The following is a 19,841-nucleotide window of genomic DNA, read 5'->3' as shown; positions in this document are numbered from 1 at the left end:
GCCTTTAAAGCTGCAGAAAGTTGGAATTCCATTGTTCTGGTACATATCCAGGACATATGAAAGAATTCTTGATCTGCAGTAAGATGACAGTAAGATAGATTGGTGTAAATAGAATAGACTGCAGCAAAGTATCCCCCATATCAGCAGTAGATAAAACTGGATGACATAGATTTGTGGTAAGGTAGAAGAGATTTTGAGTAGATCGAAAGTGTACCTATTTTTCCAATCAAATAGTAGCAAATGACTGGAACACAATGCTTAGGAGAGTGATGAAAGCATATTCACTGACATCATTTAATAAGTGTCTAGATGAGCACTTATATCACCTAGGTCCAGACGATTCTGGGCCAAGTGATTGAAGATGGGATTAGTAACAAATGGGTCTCCAAAATCCTGTACCTGGTAGGCTGAATATGCTTGCTTCTATGACTATTGCTGCATTGCCGAAACATTTAATAGAAAGTACCTCAGGGTTGTTTTGATGATAATAGAGATTTAAGTATAGTCTACAGCTAGATTAGAATTATTTTATTTGAAATTAAGATACGATCGATATGTGAAACCATTTTGCAAAATGATGAAGTATTTAAAAACAGCAATTCATTTCTCAGGAAATAGCGGATGAAACAGAGCATTCAGTTATAATGCAGGGACATGAATTTATGCCACAACATAGTGATAAAATGAAATATGAAGGAATGATGTATAGAAAACTGTTCAAGTTTGTTTATAAAATATAGATGATAGCTTCAAGCTTTTAAGCCGATAACAACATGATAAAGGTCTTCAAGGAGTAAACAAACCCTTGCGAAGGTGCTGCTAACAAGATCAAAGAAACCCAATAAATAAATTTCATCCCCTGTAAAAAGAAATTAATATGCACAGCAGAGGGAAAGGATAAGAAAAGAACTTACTCCTACATTCATGCAGTCAAACCAATGCAAGCACAAAGAATTACATTGCAAAAGCTTTTTTGCATTTAGATTGCCCCTTCAAAACCCTCATCTCAATCATCTGAAACTGAATTAATGTATGACCTTATCAGCTGCCTAGCTGGCAGCTGGGCTATCCATACCCCCATCCTAATGGAGGATTCCACCTCGAAGACTCCTCCTAGCATGTGCAATGTGACACTATCTGAGCTGTTGACTGCAAATATCAGAACTGATCATATCTTGATTAGTACAGGTGTCAGAGGTTATGGGGAGAAGGTAGGAGAATGGGGTTAGGAGGGAGAGATAGATCAGCTATGATTAAATGATGGAGTAGATTTGATGGGCCGAATGGCCTAATTCTACTCCTATTCCTAATGACATTAATAAGGATCCCCACCTGCAACATGGCCTGTCTATTCCCTCCACAGACACTGCCTGTTTTGCTGAGTTCCTTCAGCACTTTATATTTTGCTTAAGATTCCAGCACCTGCAGTGACTGATGTCTCAAAAGGGAATTTTTCATCTCCATTCTATTTTTTGTTAAACCACTACTTAGCCAGGAGGAATATTCAGCTACCCGAAAGAAACGTACCCTCCTGAAAGGTTAGGGAAACTTGCATGATTACATCAAATGCAGCTCTGAAATGGCAAGGACTTGTAAGATGCGAAAAAGTGGAAAACATCTTTTCAATTTTACCAGTCCCTGCTTAAGCTATCCAATTATCACAAGTATTGTAAGCAAATAATTGCAGATGCTGGTACAAATCGAAGGTATTTAATCACAAAGTGCTGGAGTAACTCAGCAGGTCAGGCAGCATCTCAGGAGAGAAGGAATGGGTGACGTTTCGGGTCGAGACCCTTCTTCAGACTGATGTCAGGGGGGCAGGACAAAGGAAGGATATAGATGGAGACAGGAAGACAGTGGGAGATCTGGGAAGGGGGAGGGGAAGAGAGGGACAGAGGAACTATCTAAAGTTGGAGAAGTCAATGTTCATACCGCTGGGCTGCAAGCTGCCCAGGCGAAATATGAGTGCTGTTCCAACAAATCATCCGCCAACATTTCCTTCACCTACAACGGGACCCCACCACTGGCCATATCTTCCCATCCCCTCCCCTTTGTGCGTTCCGCATAGACCATTCCCTCCGTAACTCCCTGGTCCACTCGTCCCTTCCTACCCAAGCCATGCCCGGGCACTTTCCCCTGCAACCGCAGGAGATGCAACACCTGTCCCTTTACCTCCCCCCTCAACTTCATCCAAGGACCCAAACAGACTTTCCAGGTGAGACAGAGGTTCACCTGCACCTCCTCCAACCTCATCTATTGCATCCGCTGCTCTAGATGTCAACTTCTTTACATCGGCGATCGCTTCGCCCAACACCTTCGCTCAGTCGGCCTTAACCAACCTGATCTCCCGGTGGCTGAGCACTTCAACTCCCCCTCCCACTCCCAGTCTGACCTTTCTGTCATGGGCCTCCTCCAGTGCCATTGTGAGGCCCACCGGAAATTGGAGGAACAGCACCTCATATTTCGTCTGGGCAGCTTGCAGCCCAGTGGTATGAACATTGACTTCTCCAACTTTAGATAGTTCCTCTGTCCCTCTCTTCCCCTCCCCTTCCCAGATCTCCCACTGTCTTCCTGTCTCCACCTATATCCTTCCTTTGTCCCGCCCCCTTGACATCAGTCTGAAGAAGGGTTTCGACCCGAAACGCCACCCATTCCTTCTCTCCTGAGATGCTGCCTGACCTGCTGAGTTACTCCAGCACTTTGTGAATAATCACAAGTATTGTGGTCACAGTGGCAAACTTTTATTTTACTGTGAAATGGTTCTGACCAACCTCCTGCCATTGAGAATAATTATGTTCTCCCACAGTTGCAGGATTACATATTAATGTTTTGCAACAAATCAGCAGGTCAGGCAGCATCTCTGGAGAACATGATAAAGTGACATTTCAGGTCAGGACTTTTCTTCAGACTGAAGGGTACTGGCCCACTGGCTTTTTTACCCTTTTTGGAATCCTCCTGCCAGCCTTCTACCTTCCTTGGAGAATCTGAAGGGTCCCGACCCGAAACGTCACCAAAGCTGCCTGACCTGCTGAGTTACTCCAACACTTTATGTCTTTTTTTTTTAAGTCAGCATCTGCAGTTCCTTCTTTCTATCTTAATGTTTTGCAATCTGTCTGGGTTATTTGATTGCCATACTTGAATTAGATGTTATAATGTGCAAGTGGAGACTTGGATTAGAGGTAGAGCATATGAATGTTTGACAGGTATCCTAATTGATTGAGATCATTGGCAAGGCATGTGTGTTTGAGGTACAAAATCAATGGTGCGTTTAGTGGAACCTGGAACTTTGAGGTTAACACCAACTTCAACTGTATGCGTGTTCTGTATTGATTTGCAACCTTGTAATCTAATTCCTTGTTATCCTCGTTTGACCTCCTCCTAGTGCACAACCCAAAAATCACCTATACATGTCCTCCAGATATGCTGCCTGACCCGCTAAGTTACTTCAGCACTTTGTGTCTTCTTTTTCAAAAAGGGGTCTGGCTTTCCTGAAATTCTGCTCTTCATTTGCTGAACATTTCTTTCTAGTTTGGTTGTAATTTGATATTCTGTAAATATGACAATATATCCAATATGGAACAAGTACAACAAAAACCTCAGGTAATAGTGGGTATAGATAGGTATGTGACATTTCCTCGTTTTTTTGTTGTTGGTTATAATGTCTAAACTTCAAGTAGAGAGCTTACAGACTGGTTGCATCATGGACTGTTCTGAGATTCTGTTGCTCTGAATCTTTACAAATTTCAAAGTAAACGGTGAGAACTCAAATGAACACTAAACATATTTAAGTCCTGTACATTTCTTTTACTGACCAAACACATAATGGAGACCATAAAAGAACCATGCACCACAATAAACAAACCTTCCAGTAGTAACAAGGAACTACAGATGGTGGTTTACAAATAAGGACAGAAAGTATTCAAGTAACTCAGGCAACATTTCCGGAGAACATGGCTAGGTGACGTTTCGGGTCGGGACGCTTCGTCAGACCAATGTTCCAATCAGTCTTTAACTAATTTTGTTAAACAAATCTTCCGGTAAATCTAACATGGATTATAAATCACGCCTGTAGCGTTTTAAGCATTTTTAAAAATATCAATAAAATGGCAGCACTATTTTTGTGTCTGTGTTAAACACGATCTTTGCCCGGAGAGCTTATGCGGTCAACGGCTGGTTGGTACTTGGGATGGCGAATGGTTTCCTTATCATTGCCTTTTGTAATTTGTTGGGCGTACTCACTTGTAACACGGACAACCACGAGTCTCCCTGAGGCAGAGGAGTTACTGCAGCCAGAAGTACTGGAGGACGGGCTCGAGCGCGTGCCCCGCTGCCGGCCGCGTTTGAATGCAAACAGTTGGCAGCGCGAGACCACGCGCCTTCCAACTGGCGCCCGCCAAAACCTTCGACTTCGCCGCCGCCGCCGCCATGTTTGGCTCGTTCGCCGCTGGTTGGAGGTTATGGATCGACGCTAACATTAGGCCTTTTAAAAAAAAAAAAAAAACGAACTCATCCAGCGTTGATGGATTGACTGGGTCTACTTCCGCAAAATATCATACCGTACCAGATCCCTCTGATTCTCCGCCCCTCCATGAATTTAACATTTCAAAAGGCATTTGGACAGAGGTACACGGATAGGAAATTTCGAGGGATATATGGGGCCAAAATGCAAGCAGGGTGTAGATGGGACATCCTGTAGTAGATTCACGAGGCTAATTCCCGGAATGGAGCGACTGTGCTTGTTTTCATTGGGATTTAGAAGGATGAAAGGGGATCTTATAGAAACATATAAAATTACTAAGGGATTGGACACCTAGATGCAGGAAACATGTTCCCGATGTTGGGGGAGCCAGGAACCGGGGGCCACGGTTTAAGAATAAGGGGTAGGCCATTTTGGACTGAGATGAGGAAAAACTTTTTCACGCAGAGATTTGTGGAATTCTGTGCCTCAGAAGGCACTTCTGAATCAGAAAGCTGATTCACTGGATGCATTCAAAAGAGAGTTAGATATAGCTCTTAGGGCTAGCAGAATCAAGGGATATGGGGAGAAGGCGGGAACAGGGTACTGATTGTGGATGATCAGCCATGATGACATTGAATGGCGGTGCTGGTTCGAAGGGCTGAATGGCCTTCTGCACCTATTGTCTATGTATCTATGTAGATGGGACATCTTGGTCGACATGGGCAAGTTGGGCTGAGTTTTGTTTATTGTGTACCAAGGTTAGGGTTGTCAACTGTCCCTTATTAGCCGGGACATCCCGTATATTGGGCTAAATTGGTTTGTTCCGTACGGGACCGCCCTTGTCCTGTATTAGGACCAGGGGGCACTGTAGGCCCGGACGCTGTAGGCCCGGACAGTGTGGGCCCGGACACTGTAGGTCCGGACACTGTAGATCGAGACACTATAGGTCTGGACAGTGTATGTCCGGACACTGTAGGTCCGGAGGCCCGGGCGCCGCCTAACGGAGGTTGTGTAGCAACCCGCCTCCCAGCCCGGGTGGCCGCCATTGGTGGAGCGAGAGCACGTGACCGCTGGCTGGGTGAGGTCACATGGGGCGCGGGGCGATGATGTCACCTTGTCCCTTATTTGGGAGTGAGATAGTTGGCAACCCTAACCGAGGTACAGTGAAAAGCTTTTGCTGCGTGCTAAGCAATCAATGGAAAGACAATACATGATCACTATCGAGCCATCCACAGCGCACAGATACACAACAAAGCCTTTTTCCAAGATGTATGAGCCTATGACTGAACCACAACAGAAGAATGCCAGCACTATGATCCTATTGGACTAATACCTGATGTCAACTGTTACTTGTTGTGCAAACTACAAATTGTAATTGGTACTACGCACTGTGGAGCCTTTCACATTGGATTTCATGCATAACACAACCTCAGCAGGATACACATTCAAGATGGAATGAATGATTGCAACTGTCAAACTTGCATCTTCGTCAGATATCAAAACAAACTTCTTGCCTGCACGACAAAAACAACAGTGTCTCTGTAATTCAGATCTGAACTTCTCTGGCAAGATAGTGCTGAACACACTCAACCAAGAAAGTACCTCTGATAAAAGTTCACAGGTCTTATGTGGGCGTTCACAGGTTGAGGGGGCGTGGCTGCGTTCTGCAGCTGCGGCTCACCGGCAGTCTCTCTGTCTTTTTTTTTTGTTGTCTTTGTTATCGTTTAAATGTTTCTTTTGATTTATTTTTAACTCTGTATATGTGGGGGGTGGTGGGGGGTGGGGGAAACCTTTTTTTCCAATCTCCTCCTCAACGGAGATGCGACCTTTACCGTGTTGTGTCTCCGTTCGTGCTACGGCCTAACACCGTGGAGTCGGCGGCCTCCAGCTGGGATCGACCTTGAAGACTCCGGTCGTAGGGCCTGGACTTACCATCTCGGAGGCTTCGGCCGTGGGCCCTGCAGACCGCAACATCTGGAGCTCGCAGGTCCCTGGCTGGCGACCGGCTTTCGGGAGCTCCAGCCGTAGCAGCTTCGACCACCCCAAAGCGCGAGGTTTGATTGACCCGCTCGCAGGCCCTTCATCGCCCTGCGTGGCCTGGCCGCGGCACTTTCCATCGCCCGGTGGGGGCTCAGGACCTTCATCGGCCTGCTCGGCTCGGCCCTGGGACTTTCCATCGCCCGGTGGGGGCTTCAAAAGTCGGGAGCCTCGATCACCTCGTGGCACCACGGGAGAAGAATGAGGAGGAGATAAGACTTTTCTTTGCCTTCCATCACAGTGAGGGTGTGCCTGGAGCAATCACTGTGATGGCTGTTTGTGTTAAAAATTGTAATTGTGTGTCTTGTGTTCTTTATTGTTTACTGCCGGACCCTGACGTGAGAGGACGCTGGCGTTATTTGTTCGCCGCTTCTCCGTCAGGATAGTTTGTCTGTTTGTTTTTATGTCTTGACTGTTTTTGTAAAGCGTCTTTGAGCATTTGGAAAAGCGCTATAAAAAATAAATGTTTTTTATTATTATTATTATTTGAAGTAGATGGAGCATTTTGTTATCTTTCCTGCAATCTTCCTCCATAAACCCATTTGTGGGTGACAAATTGCCAGAAGTGTGCGTATTGCATTACCTAAAAGGGGTATTATAATCCCAAAATGATACATGAAAAAATAACTCAAAATAAACAAAAACACAATAAAAGGGCCTCAGAGTAAATAAAAATGTAAGATATCTACAGAACAATCTTGAACTAATAGAAGCCAAAACATTCTGCAGAAATTCAACCATGGAGGTTAAAACAATGCAAATGCATGGAGGTTTTCATGATCACATTTCAAGTACAACATCTGTGTGGAAGTGATTTTGCCTGAATGCACTTGGTTTAACAATGGGGAAATTAATTAGAGTTGTCCTTTAGGCTCAAATGTTTGCACAACCAGACATCAATAATGAAAATAGTAGAAGAAAAATGGCACAAGTACTGGGAGTAACTCAGCGGGTCGAGCAGCATCTCTTGAGAACATGGAAACGTGATGTTTCGGGTTGGGAGCGTTCAGACAAGACAATTCTTATGAATATAGTAAGTTTCACTTCCATACTCTGCTCTAGATGTCAACTTCTTTACATCGGCGAAACCAAACGCAGGCTCGGCGATCGTTTCGCTCAACACCTTCGCTCAGTCCCGCCCCCTTGACATATTTTGTGATACCTTTGATTTGTACCAGCATCTGCAGTTATTTTCCTACACCTTCCATACTCTCTGTGGTCAATTAGCTTTTCAACCCAGTTTAAAGTATCAAGAAGACTGCTGCACCAAAGCATGAAACCATACTCTAGAAGCAGAAGGAAGAAAATTAAGACAAGAGTAAAAGTCTGAAACAACATTAGTGCAAAGCAAGTAAGTAAAATTTGATAAATATATTAAATGAAAGTTTTGTTTATAGTTAAGAATTACGTTTGTATTTTCAGTTGTCAGCCAATAGATTACATATTGTTGTCTACACGCTGAAGATGGACAGCTACTGTCTTAAAATCGTCCTTAATTTTAATTAAATGCTGTTGATTCAAATGGAACAAGGCATTCTGTCCCAATTCTTACAATGAACTGGTTACTGTTGAAGATATTGACGGCCAAGATATTTCATGCAGTTGACATGATACTACACTGAAAATTTCAAAACATAGGAGATAACATATCAAAACAAATGAATAATAATTTAATAATCAGCATCTGCAGTTATTTTCCTACACCTTCCATACTCTCTGTGGTCAATTAGCTTTTCAACCCAGTTTAAAGTATCAAGAAGACTGCTGCACCAAAGCATGAAACCATACTCTAGAAGCAGAAGGAAGAAAATTAAGGAAAATATCCAACTCTCTGAGAGTAGTAAAATGGAAAATATTCCATTTGCTATATACAAGCAAAATGAGATGGGTTTTATTTTACCTTGTGCAAACCCACCCCCCAAAAATAACATATTTTGGAAAGCTAAAGATTTAACATCTCCTCCATGCAAATATCTGTTGATGACTACTGATAGTGACATCAAATGACAAATGTACAGTTTCATTTATGTATCCAATATATCTATCAATATTGCAGTCCTCTGACAGTTTTTCTCAGATGTCCACAAAAGTCCTTATATTGTAGACACAAGGAACTGAACATGCTTGTTTACAAAAACAGACACAAAGTGCTGGAGTAGCTTGGCGGGTCAGGCAGCATCTCTGGAGAACATGGATAAGCGACATTTCAGGCCGAGACCCTTCAGACTATTCTGATGAGTTAGAATCTGTACATATCTGTCTTTACATGCAATAAAGGGCACTCATTGTTAAAATATTGCATTAATGCAGAAGATTATTGAAATTAATTGGACATTAGTAAATTGGATAAAGCAAATGTGATGATAATTAGGGAGGTGGTTCTTAATTTAGGATCACATAATGCAAAATATTTCCAGTCCTGTCGCTTTCATCCTGGTCCCTTCGAATTTCATCTTTTTAATATAGTCATAGAGTCATATGGCGTGGAAAAGGCCCTTCGGCCCAACTTGACCACACCAAGCAACATGCCCCATCTACACTAGTCCCACCTGGCTGTGTTTGGCCCATATCCCTCTAAACATATCTTAACCTTGTACTTGTCTAAATGCTTCTTATACATTGCGATAGTACATGCCTCAACTATCTCCTGCGGCAGCTTTTTCTATACACCCACCACCCGTTGTGTTACCCTTAGGTTCCCCACACTTTCCCCCTCGCCTGAAACCGATGTTCTCTGGTTCTCGATTCCCCTCCTCTGATCAACTTGGTTTACACAATCCGACGATCAGTCTGAAGAAGGGTCTCGACCCAAAACGTCACCCATTCCTTCTCTCCAGAGATGCTGCCTGTCCCGCTGAGTTACTCCAGCATTTTGTGTCTAACTAACCTGGTTTACCCAATCTATTTCTCTCATGATTTTGTACATCTCAATAAGGTCACCTCTCATCCTCCCGCGCTTCATCTAAAATGTATGCAAGACACTCAATCCATTTCTCCCCCAATATGCAGCATTTTATCTGTAATAATATGTGAGGAATCAATGTTTTTTGTGAAATGATTCTCACAGAAATTGTGTGGGAAATGGCTTGCACTTACTGACATCACCAAAATGGCTCGAGTCAATCTCAAATCCTTCCTTTCTCTTAAACTTCCAATTTAAAGCTGGATTCTCTCTTTTTTAACACTTACCTGTTGTCTAACTCGGTTTCCTTTTTGATTATTATGGAATCCCGTTACGGTCCTCGACTCCCATCTTAATCAACTCCCAAATGTATTAAATTATTTTCAACGCTAATCATGCAAAATTGGCTTAGACACCTGAACTATGCTATCTTGTCCTGAAAAAAGTACCATTTGCAAATGCAACATTATTACAGCTATGTAAGACTACTGCCAGTTGTTGATGTGGCAATAAAGGAAAATTAACACATGTTAAGAGAGACATTTCAAAAAACGTGGCTGTCCAGCCGCCAAAGCTGCTGCTTGAGTACTCCAGCACTTTGTGTTTAGCTCAACATTCCAGCATCTGCAATTCCTTGTTCCTCCTGATTAACCAAAAATGTTTAGGAAAAAAAGCTGCAGATGCTGGTTTAAATCGAAGGCAGGCACAAAATGCTGGAGTAACTCAGCGGGTCAGGCAGCATCTCAGGAGAGAAGGAATGAGTGACGTTTCGGGTCGAGACCCTTCCTCGGACTGAAGAATGGTCTCGACCCCCGAAAACGTAATCCATTCCTTCTCTCCTGAGATACTGCCTGACCCGCTGAGTTACTCCAGCATTTTGTGCCTAACCAAAAATGTTATTTGTTTAAAACCGTGAAATATGCTGCAAAGATCCATAAACTTTTTTTGTGACGTCGCTGATGAAGACGTCACCACTGACGTTTAGGAAGTATCTTAAAGTTCTCAATGCCCATTCTGCTACTCAAGGCGAATTTGACTTGGAGTCATTCGGTTGGGTGAATTATTTGCGACTCAGACGGAAAGGATACTTCTGAGGAAGATGGTCCTAGACGGTATTCTTTATGAAATACCGTGCATGGCCTTTTAAGATTTCCTTTTCTGCAGCTGCATACGATTTAACATCTGCAATGATTGGATTTGAAAATGGAGGCAATATCAGAGAAGGAAATAGTGTCTGGGTATCATTGAAAATGCAAGACGTAATTCAGAATCGAAGAGCTCTAGACCGCCATTGGATTTCATAAGGCTTTCCGATATCGATTGATGTGGAATGCATATAAAAAGTCAAGGGAAAACAGGAACATTAAAACCCCTTGTTTTAACAATAGAATATTGTTTCTGGATTCTAAGGTAGCAGTGGCGATTTTACCGAAATATATTTGAATATTTTGAGAGTGGGGGAAGATGATTAACGCTTGGCCACACGAGTGCGAAGCGCCGTGGGGGGAAAAATGAAAGGTGAGTGTTTGGGTTCGTGAACGTGAAACCATGTTCAAACAGTCTTTGAGGAAATCGTGAGAATTTGTTTATGCTACCTGCCACTAATTAAAATCTATGAATGCTGGTTTTAACTTTCCCTTTCGATTGGCACGATAGTTGAATGATTTTCAGATTTAACGGGACCAGGCGGGTGAGAGGGAAATTGCAATGTTCATTTCCAAAGACGGAGATTGGCAACCCAAAGTCCGAATGATTATTCTTAATCGCCGATATACATAGTCACTCGAGAACTTGCCATTGACAAATGGCATAGTGTTGCAGTGGTAATTGTCAGTGTGCAATGCGAAGATTTACAATATTCTCAAGGTTTCACATCAAAAATAAATTCCGAAAAGTCACAATAGAAGATTCACGAATTTCACGCAAACTACTGTCTTGTGTGTGTTATAATGTGTAGCGTGGTAATATTTCAAATTTCTTAGTTTATTTTTGTGTTTACATCTTTTGCATTTCTTTCATAACCTATTTTGCTGATCGTGACTCAACGCTAGATCTCTTGGGGATAATGCTATTCATGTTTTAATACCACGGAAAGATCGCGTACGGCGGAATAAAACGTGCAATGTGGACATTTATAGTTTAAAAATTGCGAGCTTTGCAAAAAAAAGCAAGTCTTCGTGGTGCAGATTTCAATAAAGCGTTGATTGCATCGCCTTGTCCTGAAAGTGAGAGCATAGATCATCATTATATAGCCATCGTGCGGGTAATTGGTTTCGGATAACCTGTGTCCTGAACTTACTGACATTTTAAATATTAAATTTATGGCATGTAGACAACAATTACGAACAGGTTTTTCGCGTGGGTTAACAGTCTGTTCCTAAAATCTGTCCGTAATTTTCTTTTAAAATTTAATGTAAAGACATTTGTAAATACAAATCTAATCGTTTTTTTAAACATTTCCATAATCGAGAGGTCTGTTAAAACGCAATGGACATCAATAGACAATAGACAATAGAAAATAGGTGCAGGAGAAGGCCATTCGGCCCTTCGAGCCAGCACCACCATTCAATGTGATCATGGCTGATCATTCTCAATCAGTACCCAGTTCCTGCCTTCTCCCCATACCCCCTGACTCCGCTATCCTTAAGAGCTCTATCTAGCTCTCTCTTGAATGTATTCAGAGAATTGGCCTCCACTGCCCTCTGAGGCAGAGAATTCCACAGATTCACAACTCTCTGATTAAAAAGGTTTTTCCTCATCTCTGTTCTAAATGGCCTACCCCTTATTCTTGGCCCCTAGTTCTGGACTCCCACAACATTGGGAACATGTTTCCTGCCTCTAACGTGTCCAACGACCCCTTAATAATTTTATACGTTTCGATAAGATCCCCTCTCATCCTTCTAAATTCCAGTGTATACAAACCTAGTCGCTCCAGTCTTTCAACATATGACAGTCCCGCCATCCCCATTTAAAAATGATAAACTTTGTTTAAATTCAGGCGAAAGTTGCGAATCGTTGCATGACGGATTTAGGTTTGGGTTGGGAACAACGTTAATGTATGAATTGTAATAATACTCATGAACCTGAATTATTTTCCTGTTCCGAAATGCAATATTGCAGAAGAAAGCATAACCGCAGAAATTCGTATTATTGTTCTAAAGCGTGAAGACGTGTAATGGAGAAAGTATAAGGACCTAATATTTTTAGTTCATTATTTGATTGTTTGAATATCGTGCGTGATAATCTAAATTAACATCACAAACTGTTTGAACCGAGCTTTTGAAAGGGCAATGTAAATACAAAAATCAAATTAATCTTGCCTTACAAACCATTTAGACAGTCAGTAGGTGGCAGTATAAGTTGCAAAGACTCGCTTTGGACATAATTTGTTGTGGGTTAGACACGCCATAAACCTTCTGACAGGTCAGGACAAAAAATATTGGCCATTGGACTTAATGTCTTGTCATTTGAGATCTGTTTTACATATGCTGATGTGATCATTTGAAGGTTTTAAACAAAAATTACTGCGTGGTCACTGATCACATTCACAGTCCTAGAGACATATAGCCCGGAAAAAGGCCTTTTGGTCTACCTTGTCCATGTCAGTTACAAAGTACCACCAAGTGGTATGGCATGTGGACCATAGCCTTCTATGCCTTTATATTTTCATGTGCCCATCAAAATAGTTCTTAAGTGGCCTGAGAATATTTGCCTCCACCACCCCAAAGCAGTTTCCAGCCTCTCTGTGGATGAACCCAATCTTCCTCAAATCCTTTCAAAATCTCCCACCCCTGAAACATATGCTCAATGGTTATAGATATCTATGCTAAGTGGAAATATTTCTCAATATACACTGATCAGCCAAAGCATTATGACCTGATGAGCCAAAACATTATGACCACCTGCCTAATATGTTGTTGGTCCTCCGTGTGCAGCCCCTTACGCAGCAGGGTGCGATGCACTGTGTATTGTGACACAATAGACAATAGGTGCAGGAGGAGGCCATTCGGCCCTTCGAGCCAGCACCGCCATTCAATGTGATCATGGCTGATCATTCTCAATCAGTACCTCGTTCCTGCCTTCTCCCCATACCCTCTGACTCCGCTATCCTTAAGAGCTCTATTTACACATTCCTTCCGTGACCACCATTAAAATTTCTGTGATTTGTGCCACAGTAGACCTTCTGTTGGTTCAGACCAGACGGGATAGCCTTCATTGCCCTCGCGCATCGATGAGCCTTGGGCGCCCAACACCCTGTCGCCAGTTGTGGTTTGTGCCTCCTCCGACCACTGTCGGTAGGTACTCGCAACTGCTGACTGGGAGCACCCCACAAACCTTGCCGTTTCAGAGATACTCTGACCCATAACAATTTGGCCCTTGTCAAAGTCGCTCAGGTCTTTACTCCTGCCCATTTCTCCTGCATCTCCAGATTTGATAAGAGAACTCGAGGTAAAGGAACCGCTTGGAGGTAGTGATCATAATATGATTAGTTTTAATCTGCAATTTGAGAAGGAGAAGGTTAAATCGGAAGCGTCAGTGTTGCAGTTGAATAAAGGGGACTATGAAGGCATGAGAGAGGAGCTGGCCAAGATCGACTGGAAAGGGATCTTAGCAGGAATGACGGTGGAACAGCAAAGGCAGGAATTTCTGGGCATAATCCGGAAGATGCAGGATCATTTCATTCCAAAAAGGAAGAAAGATTCTAAGGGGAGTAGGAGGCAACTGTGGCTGACAAGAGAAGTTAGGGAAGGAATAAAACTAAAGAAAAGATGTATAACATAGCAAAGAGTAATGGGAAGCCAGAGGATTGGGAAATTTTCATAGGACAACAGAAGGTAACAAAACGGGCAATACGGGCTGAAAAGATGAAGTACGAGGGGAAGCTGGCCAAGAATATAAAGAAGGACAGTAAAAGCTTCTTTATATATGTTAAGAGAAAAAAAGTAGCAAAGTCAAATGTGGGTCCCTTGAAGGCACGGGTGAAATTATTATGGGTAACAAGGAAATGGCAGAAGAGTTGAACAGGTACTTCAGATCCGTCTTCACTAAGGAAGGCACCAACAATCTCCCAGAGGTACTAGAGGACAGAAGATCTAGGGGGGTAGAGGAACTGAAACAAATTTGCATTAGGCAAGAAATAGTATTGGGTAGACTAATGGGACTGAAGGTTGATAAATCCCCTGGACCTGATGGTCTGCATCCCAGGGTACTCAGGGAGGTGGCTCTTGAAATAGTGGACGCATTGGTGATCATTTTCCAATGTTCAATAGATTCAGGATCAGTTCCTGTGGATTGGAGGATAGCTAATGTTATCCCACTTTTCAAGAAAGGACCAAGAGAGAAAACAGGGAATTACAGACCAGTTAGCCTGACATCGGTGGGGGGAAGATGCTGGAATCAATTATTAAAGAGGTAATAACGGTGCATTTGAATAGGATAAGTCCAAGTCAGCATGGATTTATGAAAGGGAAATCATGCTTGACTAATCTTCTGGAATGTTTTGAGGATGTGACAAGTAAAATGGATGAGGGGGAGCCCGTGGATGTAGTGTATCTAGACTTTCAGAAAACCTTTGATTAGGTCCCACACCGGAGATTGGTGAGCAAAATTAGAGCACATGGTATTGAAGGTAGGGTGTTGACATGGATAGAAAATTGTAGGAAAATAACTGCAGATATTGGTACAAATCGAAGGTATCATAAAATGCTGGAGTAACTCAGCAGGTCACGCAGCATCTCAGGAGAGAAGGAATGGGTAACGTTTCGAAGACCCTTCTTCAGACTGATGTCAGACAGATCAGTCTGAAGATGGATAGAAAATTGGTTGGCAGACAGGATGCAAAGAGTAGGAGTAAACGGGTCCTTTTCAGAATGGCAGGCAGTGGCGAGTGGAGTGCCGCAAGGCTCAGTGTTGGGGCCGCAACTGTTTACCATATATATTAATGATTTGGAAGAGGGAATTAGATGCAACACTAGCAAGTTTGCGGATGACACAAAGCTGGGTGGCAGTGTGAACTGTGAAGAGGATGTTGGGAGGTAGCAGCGTGACCTGGACAGGTTGAGTGAGTGGGCAGATGCGTGGCAGATGCAGTATAATATAGATAAATGTGAGGTTTTCCACTTTGGTGGCAAAAACAAGGAGGCAGATTATTATCTCAATGGTGTCAGGTTAGGTAAGGGGAAAGTGCAGCGAGACCTGGGTGTCCTTGTACACCAGTCACTGAAAGTTGGCGTGCAGGTACAGCAGGCAGTGAAGAAAGCTGATGGCATGTTGGCCTTCATAACGAGAGGATTTCAGCATAGGAGTAAAGAGGTTCTTCTGCAGTTGTATAGGGCCCTGGTAAGACCACATCTGGAGTATTGTGTACAGTTTTGGTCTCTTAATTTCAGGAAGGACATCCTTGTAATTGAGGTAGTGCAGTGTAGGTTCACGAGATTGATCCCTGGGATAGCGGGACCGTCATATGAGGAAAGATTGAAAAGACTAGGCTTGTATTCACTGGAGCTTAGAAGGATCAGAGGGAATTTTATAGAAACAGATAAAATTATAAAAGGACTGGACAAGCTAGATGCAGGAAAATTTTTCCCAATGTTGGGCGAGTCCAGAACCAGGGGCCACAGTCTTAGAATAAAGGGGAGGCCATTTAAAACTGAGGTGAGAAGGAACTTTTTCACCCAGAGAGTTGTGAATTTGTGGAATTCTCTGCCACATAGGGCAGTGGAGGCCAAATCACTGGATGGATTTAAAAGAGAGTTAGATAGAGCTCTAGGGGCTAGTGGAATCAAGGGATATGGAGAGAAGGCAGGCACGGGTTATTGATTGTGGACGATCAGCCATGATCACAATGAATGGCGGTGCTGGCTCGAAGGGCCGAATGGCCTCCTCCTGCACCTATTTTCTATGTTTCTATCTATCCAACACATCAACGTCAAGAACTGACTGCTCACTTGCTGCCCAATATATCCCACCCCTTGACAGGTGCCATTGTAACAAGATAATCAATGTTATTCACTTCGCCTGTCAGTGGTCATAATGATTTGGCTGATCCGTGTATATCCTATTAATGCTGCTCATAATTTGGTTGTGTCAAATAGGAGCCTCTCATCCTTTCTCCACTGTGAGGAAAACACTCTCAACATTCATTCTCTCCCCATAGGTAAAATGCTTCTTCCCAAGTAACATTGTCATTCTACTGCACTCTCTCCAATTACATTCACATCCTTCCTATTGTGTGGCTACCACAACTTCAATCAGTACTCTACCAATAGCCGAACTAATGTTTTGAAAGTTATACCATATGTTGTTTGTTCTTCTATTCTGTGCTCTAATGAGTGCGAGTGTCTTATATAGCTTATCAACCTGTGTTGCTGCCTACAAGGATTCTTGGGGACTAAAGTCCCTCAGTGTCCTACCCAAAATGTAATCTGTCCATTTCCCTCTACAGATGCTGCCTGAATTGCTGAGTTCCACAGCAGTTTGTCTTTTACTTAAGATTCTATTACCTGCAGTCTCATGTGTCTCAGAGGACTTTGGCTAATTGTTTATGTCTCAGAAAATATATTTTCTGGCAGTCAGATTTACATTGTTCACATTGTAAATTAATTTAGATCAGCTTAAAAAAATGAGGTCAGAGGTTTTAGTATTGGTTTATTATTATCACGTGGACCAAAATATAGTGAAAAGCTTTGTTTTGCATATCATCCAAATCGTAGCTCAGGTTGTGCAAATGAGAAAATAAACAAAGTGCATAATGCTGTGTTACAGTTAAAAAGTGTAAAGCGATTGTATCGGATGCAAGTAGATCTGCATGTGACAGCAAACAGTGTCCAATGCTCTGGCATCATCTTGATATCGAATTATCAAGGGCAGTTTAGTCCTGTTTTAACACTGGATTGGATTGGCATTCAGAAGCATAAATTAATTTGGGATCAGGTGGACGTCCAAGTTTTAAGTTGTACTAGGCCAAGTGGACCCGTTGGGCCCATAACCCATTGGGTTGCCATTGTGATGTTGGGAAAAATCGCACTTTTTTCTTTAAAATAAATGCCTTTAAAAATAAAAATAAATCTCAATGAAAATCGCGATTTTTCTTTAAAATGTTTTTTTTTTCTGCATTGGTCTAGCACCCTCCCCTCCCTCACTCCATCCCTCAACCCCTCTTCTTCCCCACCCGCTCCCCCCCTTCCCCTCCCACACCTCAGTCACCCATTCCATCCCCCCCTTATCTCCTCCCTCCATTCCCGTCGCCATTCCCGCCCGTCGGGTTTCCATTGTGACGTTGAACATGGAGGTATTACTGCGCATGGGCGGCTGACGGGCACAGCAAGTGGAAAAGGGATTTATTAAAGTTTAAAATGTGAATAACAAAATATAACAATTTCAACGTTAATAGGATTTCTTGATGCAGGAATTTTCAACATCAGCATCATTTCCCCTTTTCACAACAGGAAGGAGTTGGCGAAAATCGCCACAACAAAAGGTAAGAATGCCGCCAAAAGGCTCATCGTTCTTTTTGCATAGATGTCAAAGAGTTCTGTCCACCAAAGCTCTCTCTCCTAATCATCGGGCACTCATCCCGAACAATCAGTCTCACACTCCTGATCAAATGAACCATGTTGGAGTTCTTCTCAATGTTGCACAGGGTATTATCGGTCACTTCGATGGGTATCTTGAATCGAGAATGTGCAGTTCTTCCACCAGGCATCAATGTAGCTGCTATACCAGAGGATGCTACAGCAAAAGCAACATCAACTTGACCTCGAACTTTGGAGAGGATCAAATTGGTGAGAATTGTTTTGCCCATTCCTGTTGGTGTATGAATGAAAAACATTGAAGGAACATTCCTTTCCAAACAGCTGCACACATGGTCATACACTGCTCTTTGCTCAGCATTCAGCAGAGGCTCCTTCTCTTCAACAAATCACTGTTGTTCAGGTCTATTGTACTGCAGTTCACTCAGCAATTCTGGATTGTCACCATCAAGGTTCATCATTCCATGTCTTGGTAGTGGCACATGAAAGTATCCCAGTGTCTTGTAATTCACAAGCTTGTCTTGAATATACAACAGAGCCTGATCATGATGCCTCTCATCAATCATGATATTTGGATCATCGATTGTTCTCCGTTCTCTTTGAAGGTAATCTTCAGACATTGAATTCTTGAAGCGATCCCATAATTGTCGAGAAGTGTTAATCTCAGCAATCGTCAGCAAAACAAACAAATCTCTCATTGCTTCTGGGAGTCTTGTCCGTTCAGCATCTTCCATCGTCTGTTGCCAATGGTCGTCAGTTTGCAACAAACCTCTTTCTATGCAGACGTCTTTGAAGGAAGGAAGAATATGTCCGTCATGTGTTCTCGATGAATCGAAGGATACTGGCCCTTTTACGTGATGGAGAAGCAGTCTCAAGTAGTAGAGATCACATCTCAAGTAGTGGAGGTGAATCGGACAGTGCCCTAGCTTATGGAAGGACTATTCAGAATCCTGATAACAGATGGGGATCTTCCCAAAAAGAGCAGGGAGAAGAAGGAATGACCAGGGTGAGACAAGTCTCTGATTACGTTGGCTGCTTTTCCGAGGTTGCGTGAAGTGCACATGGAGTCAGAGGCGGAAAGCCTGGTTTGCGTGATGGACTGGGCTATATCCCCACCTCACTGCAATTTCTTGCAGACTTGGATAGTTCCCAAACCAGTAAAACCTTTTAATGACATTGCGAACAGTAAATAGTGTAATACCAAGTAACTGCAGATGCTGATTTACCAAAGAAAGATTTTTTTTAAATGCTGAAGTAACCCAGTGAGTCAAGCATCTCAAGAGAATATGGATGGGTGACTTTTCAGATCAATACCCTCATGTAGTAAATAGTGTAGATAGAAACAGAAAATTGAGAAACGGCATTAACAAATTGGGAGTGATGAAAACGATGACAATGGAATTCAGCATTGAATGTGGAGTCATCCATTTTGGATTCTAATTAAACACCACAAATTTTTTTTCCAAGAAGACAAGAACTATGAACGAGCAAGAATCTAACTGAAGAACCCTTTGTGGAAAGGCAAAATATATAAAAAGGTCAAATGAATTTTTGCCATAACATCAAGGATACAACTCTAAAGTTAATGCGTGCACTCTCTTCTAGATTATTCTGTTCAGTGCCGGTAAATAAACCAGGAAGGAAATATGACCTTGGAGTGGCATAAAATGCTAATTAGCAACGATGATTTGGGACTATAGTGGGTAGTTGTGTTGGCTAAGCCTGTATTCCTGAAACTTTAGATATTATCTATATTCAGCATTAAAACTGATTGAAGAAATAACAAAGAGAAGCTATCTGCTCTGTCATGGAAGAGCAAAGAATATTGGACGTATCTTTTGATAGTGTTTTATCTGTCTGGATGATGTCAGTAAGCACTTATTTCTCTTTATGACAGTGGAAATGTGCAGTT

At 42.5% G+C, this 19,841-nt stretch overlaps 2 protein-coding genes across 2 annotated transcripts in view; one reads left to right on the top strand and one right to left on the bottom strand.

Annotated features, from left to right (window-relative positions):
* LOC144599312 (spermatogenesis-associated protein 16-like) overlaps positions 1-4,331 on the bottom strand; it is a 52,964-nt gene extending 48,633 nt beyond the window's left edge. Inside the window, exon 1 of the mRNA XM_078410102.1 lies at positions 4,240-4,331. The gene's annotated coding sequence lies outside the window, so the exon portion shown is untranslated. The remainder of the gene's footprint in view (positions 1-4,239) is intronic.
* Positions 4,332-10,464: 6,133 nt separating this feature from the next.
* nlgn1 (neuroligin 1) overlaps positions 10,465-19,841 on the top strand; it is a 410,233-nt gene continuing 400,856 nt past the window's right edge. The window contains exon 1 of the mRNA XM_078410944.1: positions 10,465-10,916. The gene's annotated coding sequence lies outside the window, so the exon portion shown is untranslated. The remainder of the gene's footprint in view (positions 10,917-19,841) is intronic.

Source organism: Rhinoraja longicauda, chromosome 13 (assembly GCF_053455715.1).
Source record: "Rhinoraja longicauda isolate Sanriku21f chromosome 13, sRhiLon1.1, whole genome shotgun sequence".
In the NCBI taxonomy this organism is placed as follows: domain Eukaryota; kingdom Metazoa; phylum Chordata; class Chondrichthyes; order Rajiformes; family Arhynchobatidae; genus Rhinoraja; species Rhinoraja longicauda.
Note: the sequence above shows the minus strand (reverse complement) of the source record. Positions and strands in the feature narration are given on the sequence as shown.